The 7,247-nt window shown below is 54.5% G+C and overlaps 1 long non-coding RNA gene across 1 annotated transcript; it reads right to left on the bottom strand.

The window, feature by feature from the left end:
- Positions 1-3,877: 3,877 nt before the first annotated feature.
- LOC148813439 (uncharacterized) lies at positions 3,878-5,420 on the bottom strand. The gene is made up of 3 exons (XR_016086226.1): positions 5,301-5,420; positions 4,303-4,650; positions 3,878-4,033 (listed from the first exon to the last, which is right to left on the bottom strand). It is a non-coding gene; the product is annotated as an uncharacterized LOC148813439 (long non-coding RNA).
- Between the last annotated feature and the right edge of the window lie 1,827 nt (positions 5,421-7,247).

The raw sequence follows: 7,247 nt of genomic DNA, 5'->3' as shown, positions 1-7,247 counted from the left end.
GTGTGTGATACTGTGCTGTGTGTGAGGTTGTGCTGTGTGTGAGAGGATACTGTGCTGTGTGTGATACTGTGCTGTGTGTGAGGTTGTGCTGTGTGTGTGATTCTGTGCTGTGTGTGTGATACTGTGCTGTGTGTGTGTGATACTGTGCTGTGTGTGAGGTTGTGCTGTGTGTGTGTGAGGTTGTGCTGTGTGTGATACTGTGCTGTGTGTGTGTGATACTGTGCTGTGTGTGTGTGATACTGTGCTGTGTGTGAGGTTGTGCTGTGTGTGTGTGATACTGTGCTGTGTGTGAGGTTGTGCTGTGTGTGTGATACTGTGCTGTGTGTGTGAGGTTGTGCTGTATGTGTGTGATACTGTGCTGTGTGTGATACTGTGCTGTGTGTGTGTGAGGTTGTGCTGTGTGTGTGTGTGAGATACTGTGCTGTGTGTGTGAGGTTGTGCTGTGTGTGAGATACTGTGCTGTGTGTGTGATTCTGTGCCGTGTGTGAGGTTGTGCTGTGTGTGTGTGAGGTTGTGCTGTGTGTGTGTGTGTGATACTGTGCTGTGTGTGATACTGTGCTGTGTGTGAGGTTGTGCTGTGTGTGAGATACTGTGCTGTGTGTGTGATTCTGTGCCGTGTGTGAGGTTGTGCTGTGTGTGTGTGTGAGGTTGTGCTGTGTGTGTGTCAGAGCTAGTACGTCAGTGCGTGGTTTGGGCCTGTTTACCAGTGCAGCGATCCTCGTCTTGTTTACCAGTCTTGCCTGTGGGGGTGGGCTCAGTGGATTTTCCACAGTGTCGTTAAAACCCCGCTCCCTCTCTGCGCGGGTACGAGCCTGGTGCCTCCCCCCTCACCGGGCCGTCCAGGACACTGGCCTGCTCTCCCATCTCGAGCCCCACCATCACACAGGACTCGCTCGGGCCTAGTGCAGCGTTGTGTGTGTGTGTGTGGTGTCTTCAGCAGTAGCGTGATGAGGTGGACTTGTGCACAGGAGACAGTAGAGCCTCCTGTCCTGACTGGAGGAGCTCACCCAGCTGTGTCTGGAGAGAAGCCAGGGTATCGGCTTCAACCACATGGTTGGGCAGCTTGTTCCCCACCCCCACCACCCTCAGTGTACAGAAGAGCCTCCTGTCCTGACTGGAGGAGCTCACCCAGCCAACCGACTCATTAGTTCGGTCAATTAATTAACGAGCCTGACTGGAATGAAAAAAGTAAAACAACAGTGTGTGTGTGTGTGTGTGTGTGTGTGTGTGTGTGTGTGTGTGTGTGTGTGTGTGGATTCCCAGGACCACCTGTGTACCTGCTGTTGCCCCCACACACCCAGGTGAATCCCTCCCAGCTCATGCGTGTGTGTGTGTGGGGTGAGGCGACACAGGGTCAGTGCTGAGCTGCTGTGTTAAAGCAGGTGTGGGGCTATCGAGGCAAGTTTCATTACTGACACCCGACACTTCACAAGACAGGAAGTGCAGGGCATCAGGAGAGCTGTGAGGGTGTCTGAAGGCTCAGAGATCTCTGTCTCCCCCTTGTGGAGCGGATGTGTACTGCAGGCCGCTGGTCTCCTTCGGGTTTGTCCAGCCATCTCCCTCGCAGCTCTCCATCACAGGACACACACTCACACACCCTGGACAGGACACCAGTCCATCACAGGACACACACACACACTCACACACCCTGGACAGGACAGCAGTCCATCACAGGACACACACACACACTCACACACCCTGGACAGGACACCAGTCCATCACAGGACACACACACTCACACACCCTGGACAGGACACCAGTCCATCACAGGACACACACACTCACACACCCTGGACAGGACACACACACACACACTGGACAGGACACCAGTCCATCACAGGACACACACACACACACACACACACACCCTGGACAGGACACCAGTCCATCACAGGACACACACACACACTCACACACCCTGGACAGGACACCAGTCCATCACAGGACACACACACACACACACACACACACACACACCCTGGACAGGACACCAGTCCATCACAGGACACACACACACACTCACACACCCTGGACAGGACACCAGTCCATCACAGGACACACACACACACACACACACACACATATGTATGTCATGAACTGAAACTTGTTCAAGTTAGTTCAAGCATTTCTTCAGCTTGGTGGTGTTCCTAGTGTCAAAGTGAAGAAGTCAAATGGACAGAGACGCTCAGTCTTGAAGCAGTGATTCTTTATCGTTTTGCTACAGGTGAAAAGATACAATAAATATGTTCCTTTATAAGCTTAAAGTAGAACAGCCTGCAGGGCACCCCGATTTAAAATGGGCCACACTGGAGTATTTACAGAGGGGTCTTCAATCTGGGTCCCAGAGAGCACCAGTCCAGTCAGTCCAGGGGTCTGTGACTCTGGTCCAGTCAGTCCGGGGGTCTGTGACCCCGGTCCAGTCAGTCCGGGGGTCTGTGACCCCGGTCCAGTCAGTCCGGGGGTCTGTGACCCCGGTCCAGTCGGTTCAGGGGTCTGTGACCCCGGTCCAGTCGGTCCAGGGGTCTGTGTCCCCGGTCCAGTCGGTCCAGGGGTCTGTGACTCTGGTCCAGTCGGTCCAGGGGTCTGTGACCCCGGTCCAGTCAGTCCAGGGGTCAGTGTCCCCGGTCCAGTCGGTCCAGGGGTCAGTGTCCCCGGTCCAGTCGGTCCAGGGGTCTGTGACCCTGGTCCAGTTAGTATGGGGGTCTGTGACTCCTGAACCCCCCAAACTGACAGTTTTGAAAGCTGTTTCCTTTGGTGTCCCCCGGTGTGCTTCTGACGAAGTCTGCTCGGATGGCTTTTTAATAATCTTTGTGGATTTTGAAAAAAAGATGTAAAAGTAAAGAGTAAAAAGCTGCATCATTACTTTTCAGAGACTGAGCTTAAACCACACAGCTGTCAAACCGGAGTTCTATGGTAATCCACTGGTAATCAGTCATTTTTAAAGTACAGTTTAATCATTAAGTACCTCCAGATTCCTGCTTCCAGGACCCTCAACACTAATGGTGGCTTGTGGGGGTGTCAGTAGATGTTGTCGTCTCAGGGGTTGTGGGGGTGTCAGTAGATGGTGTTGTCTCAGGGGTTGTGGGGGTGTCAGTAGATGGTGTTGTCTCAGGAGTTGTGGGGGTGTCAGTAGATGGTGTTGTCTCAGGGGTTGTGGGGGTGTCAGTAGATGCTGTTGTCTCAGGGGGTGTGGGGGTGTCAGTAGATGCTGTTGTCTCAGGGGTTGTGGGGGTGTCAGTAGATGGTGTTGTCTCAGGGGTTGTGGGGGTGTCAGTAGATGCTGTTGTCTCAGGGGTTGTGGGGGTGTCAGTAGATGGTGTCTCAGGGGTTGTGGGGGTGTCAGTAGATGCTGTTGTCTCAGGGGTTGTGGGGGTGTCAGTAGATGTTGTCTCAGGAGTTGTGGGGGTGTCAGTAGATGGTGTTGTCTCAGGGGTTGTGGGGGTGTCAGTAGATGGTGTCATCTCAGGGGTTGTGGGGGTGTCAGTAGATGGTGTCTCAGGGGTTGTGGGGGTGTCAGTAGATGGTGTTGTCTCAGGAGTTGTGGGGGTGTCAGTAGATGGTGTCTCAGGAGTTGTGGGGGTGTCAGTAGATGGTGTTGTCTCAGGAGTTGTGGGGGTGTCAGTAGATGGTGTCTCAGGGGTTGTGGGGGTGTCAGCAGATGGTGTTGTCTTAGGAGTTGTGGGGGTGTCAGTAGATGGTGTCTCAGGAGTTGTGGGGGTGTCAGCAGATGGTGTTGTCTCAGGAGTTGTGGGGGTGTCAGTAGATGGTGTTGTCTCAGGGGTTGTGGGGGTGTCAGTAGATGGTGTTGTCTCAGGAGTTGTGGGGGTGTCAGTAGATGTTGTTGTCTCAGGGGTTGTGGGGGTGTCAGTAGATGGTGTTGTCTCAGGGGTTGTGGGGGTGTCAGTAGATGGTGCTGTCTCAGGGGTTGTGGGGGTGTCAGTAGATGGTGTCTCAGGGGTTGTGGGGGTGTCAGTAGATGTTGTCTCAGGGGGTGTAGAGTAGAGTAAAGATGTTGTCTCAGTATTGTAGTTCCCTGTAAAGAGAAAGGATGAGAAAACAGTTTTCAGTAGATTCAGTCTTTGGGATTCAATCTGATTTATCTAAATGTGATGACGTCTTCCCACGTCCCCTACATCTGTGTTCTGAGAGAAGCCGGGGTATCGGCTTCAACCACCCAGCTGGGCAGCCTGTTCCCCACCCCCACCCCCCTCTGTGTAAAACTCCCTGGGGATTGAGGGCACTGTCACCTGTCCCCCTGACTTGCTGCAGAGCGCCGCCCTGCTGGCCGCGTGCGGGACTCACCGCCGGCGCAGAGGAAGTTGAGCTTCTCGGAGCGGGCCAGGCTCTCCCACTGCCCGTCTGCGGCCTGCAGGGCCCCCGCGCGACCGCCCCCCCCGCCGCAGGAGCCCTGGGTGCCCGGCTCCCAGCGGGTGTAGCAGGGGGTCCGCCCGCCCACCCAGAACCAGAACCCCAGGGTGCGGCAGAGACGCAGGCCCAGCCACACATAGGGGGTGGTGGAGTTCCGGGCCAGCAGCTGGGCCCGGTTCTGATCTCGGTCCGAGAAGATGGACACCAGGTCAGTGTGGTGTGTCCTGCAGTACTGCTGGGCCTCGTCCCAGGACTTGTTCTCCCTCACCAGGATCGGGTCCGCTGGAGACAGAGAGAGGAGCACTGAGGTGCACTTCTTCACACAAAGAGTAGCGGAGGTGTGGAACAACCCCTCCAGGACCAGCACTGGACAGCCCTGCTTTAAAGACCCCTGGAGACTCTGCAGACACACACACACTGACCCCTCCAGGACCAGGACTGGACAGCCCTGCTTTAAAGACCCCTGGAGACTCTGCAGACACACACACACTGACCCCTCCAGGACCAGGACTGGACAGCCCTGCTTTAAAGACCCCTGGAGACTCTGCAGACACACGCACACACTGACCCCTCCAGGACCAGGACTGGACAGCCCTGCTTTAAAGACCCCTGGAGACTCTGCAGACACACATACTGACCCCTCCAGGACCAAGATGAAAAATCATGGCTGGGCAGATTATTCCACACCCCCACAATCCTTTGTGTAAAGTGTCTCCTGTTCTCCATTATACTGTAGATGCACTTTCACCTCGACCCTCACATCGTGTTTTCCACTGGGATGACTTTATCAATAGCTTTTGTGGACTTTGAAAACCTGTATCATGGCTTTTGACAGACTGAGCTTTAACCACACAACTGCCAAACGTGGGAGTGCATTTCATGACTCCAGCGTTAATCAGTACTTTTAGAAATACAGTGTAAAATTAAAGTACCTCCAGATTCCTGATTCAAGCATCCCAGAGCATGATTGTGAATTGTGGGGGTGTCAGCAGATGTCTCAGGGGTTGTGGGGGTGTCAGTAGATGTTGTCTCAGGGGTTGTGGGGGTGTCAGTAGATGTTGTCTCAGGAGTTGTGGGGGTGTCAGTAGATGGTGTTGTCTCAGGGGTTGTGGGGGTGTCAGTAGATGGTGTTGTCTCAGGAGTTGTGGGGGTGTCAGTAGATGTTGTCTCAGGGGTTGTGGGGGTGTCAGTAGATGTTGTTGTCTCAGGGGTTGTGGGGGTGTCAGTAGATGTTGTCTCAGGGGTTGTGGGGGTGTCAGTAGATGTTGTTGTCTCAGGGGTTGTGGGGGTGTCAGTAGATGCTGTTTTCTCAGGGGTTGTGGGGGTGTCAGTAGATGGTGTCGTCTCAGGGGTTGTGGGGGTGTCAGTAGATGGTGTCGTCTCAGGGGTTGTGGGGGTGTCAGTAGATGGTGTCGTCTCAGGGGTTGTGGGGGTGTCAGTAGATGGTGTTGTCTCAGGAGTTGTGGGGGTGTCAGTAGATGGTGTCTCAGGAGTTGTGGGGGTGTCAGTAGATGGTGTTGTCTCAGGAGTTGTGGGGGTGTCAGTAGATGTTGTCGTCTCAGGGGTTGTGGGGGTGTCAGTAGATGCTGTCTCAGGGGTTGTGGGGGTGTCAGTAGATGGTGTTGTCTCAGGAGTTGTGGGGGTGTCAGTAGATGGTGGTGTCTCAGGAGTTGTGGGGGTGTCAGTAGATGGTGTTGTCTCAGGAGTTGTGGGGGTGTCAGTAGATGGTGTCGTCTCAGGGGTTGTGGGGGTGTCAGTAGATGGTGTCGTCTCAGGGGTTGTGGGGGTGTCAGTAGATGGTGTTGTCTCAGGAGTTGTGGGGGTGTCAGTAGATGGTGTCTCAGGAGTTGTGGGGGTGTCAGTAGATGGTGTTGTCTCAGGAGTTGTGGGGGTGTCAGTAGATGTTGTCGTCTCAGGGGTTGTGGGGGTGTCAGTAGATGCTGTCTCAGGGGTTGTGGGGGTGTCAGTAGATGGTGTTGTCTCAGGAGTTGTGGGGGTGTCAGTAGATGGTGGTGTCTCAGGAGTTGTGGGGGTGTCAGTAGATGCTGTTGTCTCAGGGGTTGTGGGGGTGTCAGTAGATGTTGTCTTAGGGGTTGTGGGGGTGTCAGTAGATGGTGTTGTCTCAGGAGTTGTGGGGGTGTCAGTAGATGGTGTTGTCTCAGGGGTTGTGGGGGTGTCAGTAGATGTTGTCCCAGGGGTTGTGGGGGTGTCAGCAGATGGTGTTGTCTCAGGAGTTGTGGGGGTGTCAGTAGATGGTGTTGTCTCAGGAGTTGTGGGGGTGTCAGTAGATGGTGTTGTCTCAGGGGTTGTGGGGGTGTCAGTAGATGGTGTTGTCTCAGGGGTTGTGGGGGTGTCAGTAGATGTTGTTGTCTCAGGGGTTGTGGGGGTGTCAGTAGATGTTGTCTCAGGGGTTGTGGGGGTGTCAGTAGATGGTGTTGTCTCAGGGGTTGTGGGGGTGTCAGTAGATGTTGTCTCAGGGGTTGTGGGGGTGTTAGCAGATGGTGTTGTCTCAGGGGTTGTGGGGGTGTCAGTAGATGGTGTCTCAGGGGTTGTGGGGGTGTCAGTAGATGGTGTTGTCTCAGGGGTTGTGGGGGTGTCAGTAGATGTTGTCTCAGGAGTTGTGGGGGTGTCAGTAGATGTTGTCTCAGGGGTTGTGGGGGTGTCAGTAGATGGTGTTGTCTCAGGGGTTGTGGGGGTGTCAGTAAATGGTGTTGTCTCAGGGGTTGTGGGGGTGTCAGTAGATGTTGTTGTCTCAGGGGTTGTGGGGGTGTCAGTAGATGTTGTCTCAGGAGTTGTGGGGGTGTCAGTAGATGGTGTTGTCTCAGGGGTTGTGGGGGTGTCAGTAGATGTTGTCTCAGGAGTTGTGGGGGTGTCAGTAG

Source organism: Atractosteus spatula (assembly GCF_055471065.1).
Source record: "Atractosteus spatula isolate fAtrSpa1 chromosome 10 unlocalized genomic scaffold, fAtrSpa1.hap1 SUPER_10_unloc_1, whole genome shotgun sequence".
Classification (NCBI taxonomy): Eukaryota; Metazoa; Chordata; class Actinopteri; order Semionotiformes; family Lepisosteidae; genus Atractosteus; species Atractosteus spatula.
The sequence above is the reverse complement of the archived record's forward strand: the minus strand, read 5'-3'. Positions and strand labels throughout refer to the sequence as shown.